Below are 10,957 nucleotides of genomic sequence, written 5' to 3' on the forward strand. Positions count from 1 at the left end.
TAGATTTCTAGGCTGCAATGAGGGCTGGATGAAAGGTAGGATCCTCTGATTCCTTTTTCCTCCTCAAACTCGGCATCATCAAAGTCTTGTGGATCCTGCCTTCAGGGTATCCCTTGGGTTTTCTCTTTCCTTTTACATCTCATTTCTGTACTGCTTAATCAAGGCCCTCTTCATTTTACACCATGATTATTTTTATATTCAATGCAAATAGATATTACTTGCATGTTTAATATTATGTTGAGAGGATTGTAATATATTAATGTTGGATAGGGCCTCGAAAAATAAGTCTAGAGGACTTCCCAGTGGTCCAGTGGGTAAGACTCCGCTCTCCCAATGCAGGGGGCCCGGGTTCGATCCCTGGTCGGGGAGCTAGATCCCACGTGCATGCCACAACTAAAGATCCCGCATGCCACAAAGAGGATCTCACATGCCGCAACTAAGACCTGGAGCAGCCTAAATAAATAAATAAATGTTAAAAATAATTATAATAAGTCTAGAGCTCAGAGAGGTCTTAAATGAGAGAAACATATTCCTTTCACCTCCTGGGGTTCTCTTTTTGCCAGGCCTAAACGGGACAGTGAGGCAGACAACTTCAAGCCCACACAATACTCTTCTTGAACCTACGGGATGGACCCGGAGATACCAGGGGACAATCACTGGGAAAGCCAGCCCTCTGGTGCTATGGAGAATTTTAACACACATCTGAATTTATAGGGTCATCCAGGGGTTAATTCTAACTGCCCACCTACTCCCATAAATCAGAGCCTGTATAATCATCTTGGCAAGTTGTACACCAAGATTTTCTAAATAGTTGCTAAGTGGTTCTAGGACCTCAGGTTCTCCCTGTCCATTATATCCTACCATCAGTTCTATACTAATCTTCAGATATATGTGTGTGTCTACACACACACACACACACACACGTTCACTTTTCTGCTTAAAACCTTGAAAGGTTCCCCAATGATCTCAGAATAATGTCCTGACTCCTTCCATGGGCATTGGGAGCCCATCACAGACAAGCCCAGCCCACTTCTCCAGCCTCACCTCCGTGTTACCCCCAACCCTTCCATCCAGGCTTGCCCATTCCACCTTCCTGAAACACACCCTGGGAAGTCTTGTTTCTAACCACAATCCCTACGTTCCCTAAGCCTGGAACCTCCTCCCTGTACTCTTAAAATCTGCCTCCTTTAAGAGAGAGTAGAGGATAGAGGAAAAGGCGAGGCTTTGGAATCAGCAACCTGGGATTCCAATTCTGGCTCCATTGTCTACTAGCTGTGGGGCCTTTTGGTCAATCCCTTAACTCCCTTAGGCCTCAGTTCCCCATATGGACAATGGGAATAATAAGAATATAAACAGTATAACCCCCTAAGGCTTGCAGAGAAAAATAAACATAATAAAATATACAAAAGTGCTATGTAAACTGGAAAGAACTACAAAAAGCATTATTATTATTTTTTATTATTATTATTATTATCTCCACAGTCACCATCCCCTTCAGATCTCTCCTCCAAAGCAGTATCATTATCATTAATAACAATTCGAGAATATTTTACATACACAACATACCTTATGGGTTTTAAATACCTTGTCCATACATCTAGTCCACTGTGCATCTCACTCATCTTGGCACTTAACCTTGGAAAAGTAATTTATCTTTTCGTGTCTCTGTACTCTCTTCCCATGTCCATTATCACCTCCTTTGGAGCAATGTCCCTATTTCATATCTCCTTTCCCCATTGCCAGCACTCAAAAGTGATGGGCTTGCAAAAGTGAAAGGTTATAGGCATTGGCTCTAGAGCCAGAGAGGATTTGAATCCCATTTCTGCCACTTACTAGTTGTGTGGCCTTAGGCAGTTTATTTAAACTCTCAGTGGCCCAAATTTCTTCAGCCATAAAATGGGAATGATGTTAGCACCTACCCCACAAAGTTATTATGATGCTTAAGTGAGCCAATATGGATAAAGCCTGGCACGTAGTGAGTTCTTAATAAATATAAACTATTACTATTAAGTGAGACTGAGTCTGATTCCATTCTTTTCTGCCTTATCACTTCAGCCCTCTTTCAACACAGATTCCCCATGAATCGTCCTTATTCATTTATACACAGGAACAAAATCTACTGAGCATCTGTTACATACAAAAGACTGTCCCTTGGATAAAAGCAGCTGTGTTTATGCCTGATCATTCTCTGTTGCTTTCTCCTGGGCCAAATGGTACTAAGAATGAGACAAGTTCTCTGTGGATTGCAGCCTTCAGCCTTCTCCTCTTGTTTTCTCAAGCAGGGAGTAAGATGGTGTTCCAACATCAGATCACCAGGTACAAAAAAGTTCTTCATATTTTTTTACTGAAAGGCTTCTCAGGCCCCTTAACATGCTAGTATTTATGGTGAATCTCCAGCAACAGGGAATAGAGTTGGCCACATTTCCTGAACTCATTTAGCCACGGGAACTTTTATTTCACAGTTTCTCTCAGAATCAGCATTCTGTCAAATCTACTTTGGAAAATGCTACGTGGAAGTCCTATTCCTATCTGTTTCTCCTTTGTCCACAATTTCATTTTGACTAATGCAAACTGTCCTTGGAAATGCCTCACCTATATGAGACTACCCACTGGAAGACTAGAGAATCTTTTTTTCTTTTTAATTGAGGTATAGTTGATTTACAATATTGTATTAGCTACAGGTGTACGGAAAAGTGACTCAGTTTTATTGTTTTCAGATTATATTCCATTATAGGTTATTACAAAATATTGAGTATAATTCAGTACACATTGATCATATACAACATAAACAAGTCAGGCTGTATTGCTGTAAATGGCTCTAACTTCTAAAATGTATGGTAATTCCTACATAGTCAAACATTACTTATGTTTCAGCCAAAAAACAACCCCGAGCAACCATAAGAGTTGTCACAAAGACCATGTATTTCCATTAGAACTTCTAGAACTTCCCATGGAACTTATGACTCCTTTTTTTTGTTTGTTTTTTCCTTTAGCTTGCTCATCTGTTTCCCATTCTATAGCAGATTAGAAAAAGGAAGATTGGGCTCACAGAGGCAAACACACTAACCACAGACAGAATACAGCTGAGTACCTTGCCGTGAAGGTGTAGATATAAAAACTAGAAAGGTGACACAAAAATTCATTGCAACCTAGGAACAATTAGTGCAGGGTAAAATCGGCGAAGAAACTATAATATCCCTGACGACTTTATTACATCCCCTCCCAGGCCCCTGAGTGATCAAGGAAAAGTTGAAGTCTATTCAAGATACTAAATTAAATAAATCAAGATAATATATAATACATTTTAGAAAGTTTTCCATCTACAATGGATTTTTTAACAAAATAAATTAATGGCTAAGAATAGATGGGTTAGATGGACCTAGAGATTATCACACTAAGTGAAGTAAGCCAGACAAAGACAAATATACGATATGGCTTATATGTGGAATCTAAAAAAAAAAAAAAATGATAGAAATGAACTTATTTACAAAACAGAAGTAGACCTACACATATAGAAAACAAATTTATGGTTACCTAAGGGGAAAGGGAGGTGGGGGACAAATTAGGAGTTTGGAATTAACACATACACACTACTATATATAAAATAGAAAAACAAAAAGGACCTACTGTATAGCACAGGGAACTATACTCAGTATTTTGTAATAAGCTATAAGGGAAATGAATCTGAAAAAGAATATATAGATATATATGTGTGTGTGTGTGTGTGTGTGCGCGTGTGTATATATATATATATATATATACATACACATACATGAATCTCTTTGCTGTACACCTGAAACTAACACAACATTGTAAATCAAATATACTTCAATTAAAAAATAATGTTTAAAAAAAAAGAATGGATGTGTTAAATGGCCAATCTTATGTTTTCCGGAGATTTCTGAGAAGAGGCGCACACCACCTCATATTTACGATGCTGGGTAAAGGAGACGTACTTAGTATCCATGCTATTGATCATCCATCGCTTGACAATTCACCCTGTGGCTCTGCCCTTCACTGACCTTCTTAGCACACTCTGCCCCAGTTCTGCTCGGCCTCTAGGACTCTCTAAGTCTCAAAGATCTGTGTCCAACGTCAAAATCCCTACGCAGCTGACTTGGCATTATACAGCCTCCGCTGGTCATTTATCCAAGTAACTTAACAAGAGTGAAGGATCAGGGCTACGATGCATTTACATCTAAGGAGTAAATGGTGATCCCCCAATACAGCCACGTTAGAGTGCTGGGCTTGCGCATTTGGGAGTATAAAGGGAGCTGGGGGGCCACACTTTCGAAACTGCTTCGACCACAGCACCGCAAGGTAAGTGCTCACAAGTGCCCGCTTTTTTGCTCCATGTAGCTGTGATTATACCTGATCAGGTTACCTGGAGAGGAGAGAAGGCAACACAGCAGCCTTTGCTGAGGGCCTACTAAGCGTAAGGAACTGTGTTAAGGGCAATATGGGAGACAAGATGGCGAGGCCTTTCAAGAAGCTTCTACAAAGAGTAAAAAGACAAGAATATAAGCAATTATGACACCAAAAAAAAAAAAAAAAAAAACTAACCTGCAGGATATAAAGCTGAATATAATACGTGCTTACCCCTCTAATTGTTTAGGTCAGTATTATAATTGCAGTTAGCAAATAAACGTGCTAATTTGTGATATCTCTTCTGTGATTGCCTTGAAGTATTATTTGAAATTTTTGTGGTTGGTTATGTAAATTTTTTTCTTATGTCAGGATTTCTGGGAGATGATTGCGGGAAGAAATTCTCCCATGCATTTGATCCATCTCAGAATGCATCCTAGTTTGCTTATTAATGACCAGTTTCCAGACTGCTCATTCATGGCATGCCTTGTGGACTGCGGGCTGGGTCATGTCTGACACTGCAGGAGCATCCCACAGAGGGATTCTGTAGCTTTAGGAGCTTGCGATGCTTCGATTTCTGGCCACCATCTTCACCAGAATACCTTCTGTCATACATTCACAGGGTTAAGAGAAACCTTGGGGATTTTCTGGTCCATCTGTCTCATTTACAGAAGGAAACCAAAGCTCAAGGAAATTACAACAGCTACTTTACAGAGCTGGCATTAGAAAACCGAGGTTCTGCCTCCAAGTGTGATTTCGTTTGAACCAAGGATTCAGAATATGATACTTAATCATTTAATCTTTTCCTGAGAAAGTTGTGAGAATTTTAGGATATAGCTGGAGATTATTAGAGACTCATAAAAGGTAGAGACCAAGAGTACGCGACCAAAGTAGGAAAGCAAGCGTTGAAATGTCTCTTCCTGCCTAAATGGTATTTCACGACATGTTCCCCAGGTTCCATAAAAGTACTGTGTGGTAAATGGGAAGTTTAAGTTAAATTTGATATTGAAAATTATTCAGACTCTTATGGTATCCTGAGATCTTCATGTAGGTTATCAACTTCTGGACTGAGATTCCTTAGTCCCAAATAAGTTATCAGCTACCCTACCTTCATCTTCTCCAAGAGAGTATAGGATATTTAAGAGAGTGCCCTTCCTAGACCTCTTAAAGAAGTCTTGCCCATAATTCACAACTTTTCTCTCATTGACAAAGAATTCAACTTCTGGTCTAAAAGCATCCAAGTTACAATCCGGATCATTACCCTCCCTCCCTCCTTTCTTTTTTGACCCCTCACGGCCCCCTACCCTCAGCCGGAAGCATCATCTCTCTAAGTCCCCATAACACTTCATTTAGACGCTTACAGAATTTGTATTATTCTTCCTTGTTCAAATATTTATTTGAGCATTTCTCTTAACTGTTCCTAAATTTTGCATTCCTTTAGGGTAGAGACTGTCTTTATCCTTTTTTATACCCCCTATGGAGCTGACATGGTACTTTGCACACACAGAAGATACTCAAAAAAATTGTTAATCAGTGCTGTAATTACCCAATTATTTAAAGAATGATGATTTCACCGAAGGGATAAATGGAAAATGTATTTCCATCCCACACCATCCACAGTGTACTATTTCAATGTAGCTAAACTTAGAAAAGTACAATTTCTAGATTTATTTAAACTCTTCATAGTTCATTTGTTCTTTGTTTGGTTTAGTTTTGGTTTCCGGAATCACTCTCTCAGAAGCCACTTCATTCCTGAAGGACACTAACCATTGCTTTGGAAACCAAGAAGGTAAGAGTCACTTTCATCTTGATTGGGAATACAATAATTGAAATTAGCAAACAGTGTTTTACACATTCTCATTCTTGCCACACTCATAGGAATCTGAAACTGATGAAATTAAAATCCATTACTTAAGTATTTCTAAAGGCAGATTACAAAATATGCACCTAAGGAAGCAGGGCTTCCCAAATTTGCTCATCACACTAACAGGAATAAAACACACTGCAGAACTTTGACACACAAGCTCCAGGTCAATATACTTAGGTTGGCCCCAAACATGATGTTTGTAGGCTCAAGATTCAGTCTTCACACAAGTCTAACTTTGCTGTGTTTTGAGCAGAGGCTGCACCCATGAATCCCCTCAGCTGTGTCTTTACTCACAAATGATGCTGAGAGAATAAGGAGAAATGGATTCAAACCTATGTCCACTGTAGTAATAAAAAAAAATTACTCCCCCACCTCAAGATTTGTGTTTATTGGAAGTAATTCTAGATGAATTAGTACTAAGGAAACCAAAGTATAATTAAGTCATGACCACACCATTGCTGACAAGATGCAGTAGCTGAGAAGTTCCCAGGAGAGGGCTGAAAGTTGAGAGCAGTGTCATTGTGCACTGACAGCAGTAAGAGCGGTTGGGGAGCACTCAGAAGGTGGTGCTGGAGGTCAGGGAGACTGGGATGGCCATCCCCATTGGAAGACCCCTAAAGACAGGAACAGAGGGGATGGTTGGAGGGAACACAGCTGTGTAGGGCTGGAAGCAGGTCAAGCTCTCAAAACCAAGAAGCAGATAATTAGGGGACTTTCTGGGGGTAGAGTTTCCAGGGACACCATGAGTCATGCCAAGAGAGTTGGATGAGACCTAACAAGGGAAAGTTTTATCAGCCAAGAATACATGGTTTTAGCCCTGGGTCCCAGAGTACAGTTGTATAAATATGGGGACAAGATCTGACTTAGCAACCGGATGCACACAGCGTGTGTTGAGGGGCTTTGCTTGACAGTGAGTGGTGAGCCATCGGTGTGAGGAGGCTGCCAGAGGGCAGTCACCACCTCGGGCATGACACCTAGGTCAGGAGAGGTGAGGGCACATGCTGATGGAGGACAACATGTGGTCTGGATGTCACACTTAAGAGATTAACAGGAGTGAGCTCACTGTGATGGTAAAGGAGATGCAGAAGCACATCACGGAAGAAACAGATGAAGACAGCACTGGGGCTACTTAGCCTGGAAAAGAAAAAGCTAAGGAGGGACTTCCCTGGAGGTCCAGTGGTTAAGACTTCGCCTTCCAGGCTCAATCCCTGGTCGGGGAGCTAAGATCCTATATGCCTTGCAGCCAAAAAACCAAAACATAAAACAGAAGCAATACTGTAACAAATTCAATAAAGACTTGAAAAATGGTCCACATTAAAAAAAAAAAAAAAAGCTAAGGGGAACCCAGAGCAGCCATCAAATGGGTGAAGAGTTGTCTTGTGGGGAGAAGGTTTGAACTCTTTCTGTTGTTACCAAGAGCCGAAAGGAGGATCAAACATCCTGAAGTCACAGAGAGCCAGATTTCAGTTTAAAGCAAGAAGTATCTTTGGCCTGCAGAAACTACCCCAAATGATTTTCCAAAATTTTCCAAAGGGAAAAAAGTCATCTTGAAGGCATTTGAGTAGGCTGGACAACACATTTGCAAGAATATCGCTGAGACAACTCATGCATCATCTAGGCAGTAAAAGTAGGAGATACTGGATTCTGAGTCATGGTTAGAGCTGTGGGTGGAAGAAGAAAAATCTTCACCTCAACACACGCAGTGACTTGAATCCCAGACGGAAAGTCTTGTTTTTCTAAGAGACCTAAAGGTATAGTTTGACCATGAGTCATTGTAGTCTTTCCCCAACTTCAGACTTCAATCTTATACTACTATCACAAATTTTGCAATACCCATTTAAGACCAGTACTGCTAATTCACTTAATATTTTGATTTACCTTGATTCCTTTTTCTTCTTAGATGTGTTTCTCAAAGTTAGCCTATATGCTTGCTATGAAAGTCTGGACCGTCTATCTCAGCATCAGCTGAGACATTTAGATATTCAAAATCTCAAACTCTACTCCAGCTCTGCTGAATCAGAATATCTATTTCAACAAGATACCCAGTTGGATTCCTATGCCCACCAAAGTTTGAGAAACACTGCTTTATATCACTACTATAAACAGATATTTCACTGTCTCTAAGTCGTTAGCACATATTATTCTATTTTATTCTAACTTTCTTCACATTTTCACAAAATATTATCTCTAAACTTGGGATGCATCTTATAATCAATGAAAGGAGTACTGTAATTAGCAGGGTGTTTTCCTTTATTAGTGGGACACAAAATAGGTTATCTTACAATCGATGGCATCTTACATTTTGCTAAAATAAGGTAATAGACTTTAATATAACTATTAAAATTAAGAAATAGTTGCCTAAAATCATTTTGTATTTGACCATTGGGACTATGCCATGGTTTTGGAAAGACTGGCTTTATAAAAGCAAAATAATGCTCCTAAACATCACTGTGTTTGAGGCCCTTGAGAACAATTCAGTTTCCTCAGTCCCAACCACAGAGATTCTGTTGCAGATGATTTTGATGTGGATCAACTTTCGACACTTTGGGTAGCAGGCTGAACACTAAGTCAAGCTAAATGACATCAGATCATACACTTGCAGCCTGATGAGATTCCCTCACACTATAGTGCAACCATTCTCAAACTGTGGCCCATGGATCCTTGGAGATTCCTAAGAACTTTTCAAGAGGTACATGAGGTCAAAACAATTTTCATAATACCCAGATGCCATGTGCTTTCTTCACTGTTTGACTTAATGATGCAAAAGCAAGGATGGATAGACGATCTGACACTTTATTACAAATCAAGACATGGCACCAAGCTGTACTAATAGTCATAGTATTCTTCACAGCCATACACTGACAGTGAAAAAGAATTTTTTTTAATTTAAAAAGCCAGCTTCAGGATTTCCCTGGTGGCACAGTGGCTAAGAATCCGCCTGCCAATGCAGGGGACACGGGTTCGAGCCCTGGTCCGGGAAGATCCCACATGCTGCGGAGCAACTAAGCCCGTGAGCCACAACCACTGAGCCCGTGTGCCACAACTACCGAAGCCCGCATGCTTAGAGCCCATGCTCCGCAACAAGAGAAGCCACCACAATTAGAAGCCCGCGCTCCGCAACGAAGAGTAGCGCTCGCCACAACTAGACAAAGCCTGCACGCAGCAACAAAGACCCAACGCAGCCAAAAATAAATGTAAATAAATAAATAATTTTTTTTAAAAGCCAGCTTCATTGAAAAATGACCTAAAATTTGCAACAATGGAAAGTATTAATTTGACTACATGTCAAATGTATCCACATCTTTATAATATTCTACATGATCAAACAGGAAGTTCATGAAAAGCTCTCCTTTTGCACACTGGACTTTGACATTTGTCTCAAGGAAAAACACATGTGCAGTTGTCTGAGTTGCAAGATGAACCAGCCACTTGATTCATGAAGCACCATTTTTACTTGAAAGAATGACTAGAGGACAAACTATTGTTTCTCAGACTTGTATATCTGGCACACAGTTTCTCAAAAAGCAGTGAAGTGTGTTTATCCTTTCAAGGAAAACTATTGACAGTATTTTTTACTAATGATATAGTTGAGTTTTCAAGCAAAAATTAAAACTTTGGAAGACTTGTGTCTACTATCATTAGCTTGACAACGTCCTAATATTTGAATTTTCTAATGAGATCAGTATTGATATTAATGATTGTGATTTTTTATACTGTATAATGAAACGTGCCAATATTTGGAAGTTCTGTATAATTCAGTGAACAATATTTTCCAAATGATCAATGTATGATGTTTACACATGGGTAAAAGTTTCATTCAAAGTTCAACACAGACCAACAGATCATAATGTTTGTTGATATGGTTTCAGATTCCACATTGCAACTAGCCTTTAAGGAACTACCACAGAAACTACCACGTGTCAAGTTTTGGTATAGTATCTAAAAAGAATTTCCACAATTATGTGAAAGGGCAATTAAAATACTCTTTCCTTTTCCAAATTATATATCTGTGAAAGATTTTCTATATCTACTTTAACCAAAAAACAAACAACAAAAAACCAAAAAACCATACAGCAACAGACAGAATACAGAAGCAAGCATGAAAACCCATCCATCTTCTACTCAGCAGACATTAAAGTGAGTTGCAAAAATGAAAAACAACGGTACTCTTGCCACTAATTTTTTTGTTTTGGAAAATATAGTCATTTTCATAAAAATATGTCATTAATGTTAACATGCAATGAATTTGATAGGAACTTTAAATGAATTAGATTTTCTCAATTTTGACTTCTAATACCATAAATATTGGTAGATATGACCTGCATAAACCAAACTCACTGGGTTCTCAATGGTTTTTAAGAGTGTGAAGGGGTTCTGAGGAAACAAAGCTTGAGAACTGCTGCTGTTGTAAAACTCACTTAAGCCACAAAAGTAGGGACTATCTTCACAGATGAGGAAACAATATGGATGAATTCTTCCTCTCCACCAGGCAGTAACTGAGAACATTTAAACCGCATGAAGCCTGCAAGCCAGAGGTCCTCTTTGTGGTGCTATATTGAGTTCCAATCTCTTAACTATGAAAACTTAACCACGAGCACACAGATGGTTCAGCAGAGCCTCTGGCCAAAGTAAAATCGAAATGCAACTTATCCTGAATAAGATCCAGAGGGTCGCAGTTGCTCCTCTTTCTGTAGGACTAGATTCCCCCAGAATCTCAAGGAGGGA

Source organism: Balaenoptera ricei, chromosome 16 (genome assembly GCF_028023285.1).
Source record: "Balaenoptera ricei isolate mBalRic1 chromosome 16, mBalRic1.hap2, whole genome shotgun sequence".
Classification (NCBI taxonomy): Eukaryota; Metazoa; Chordata; class Mammalia; order Artiodactyla; family Balaenopteridae; genus Balaenoptera; species Balaenoptera ricei.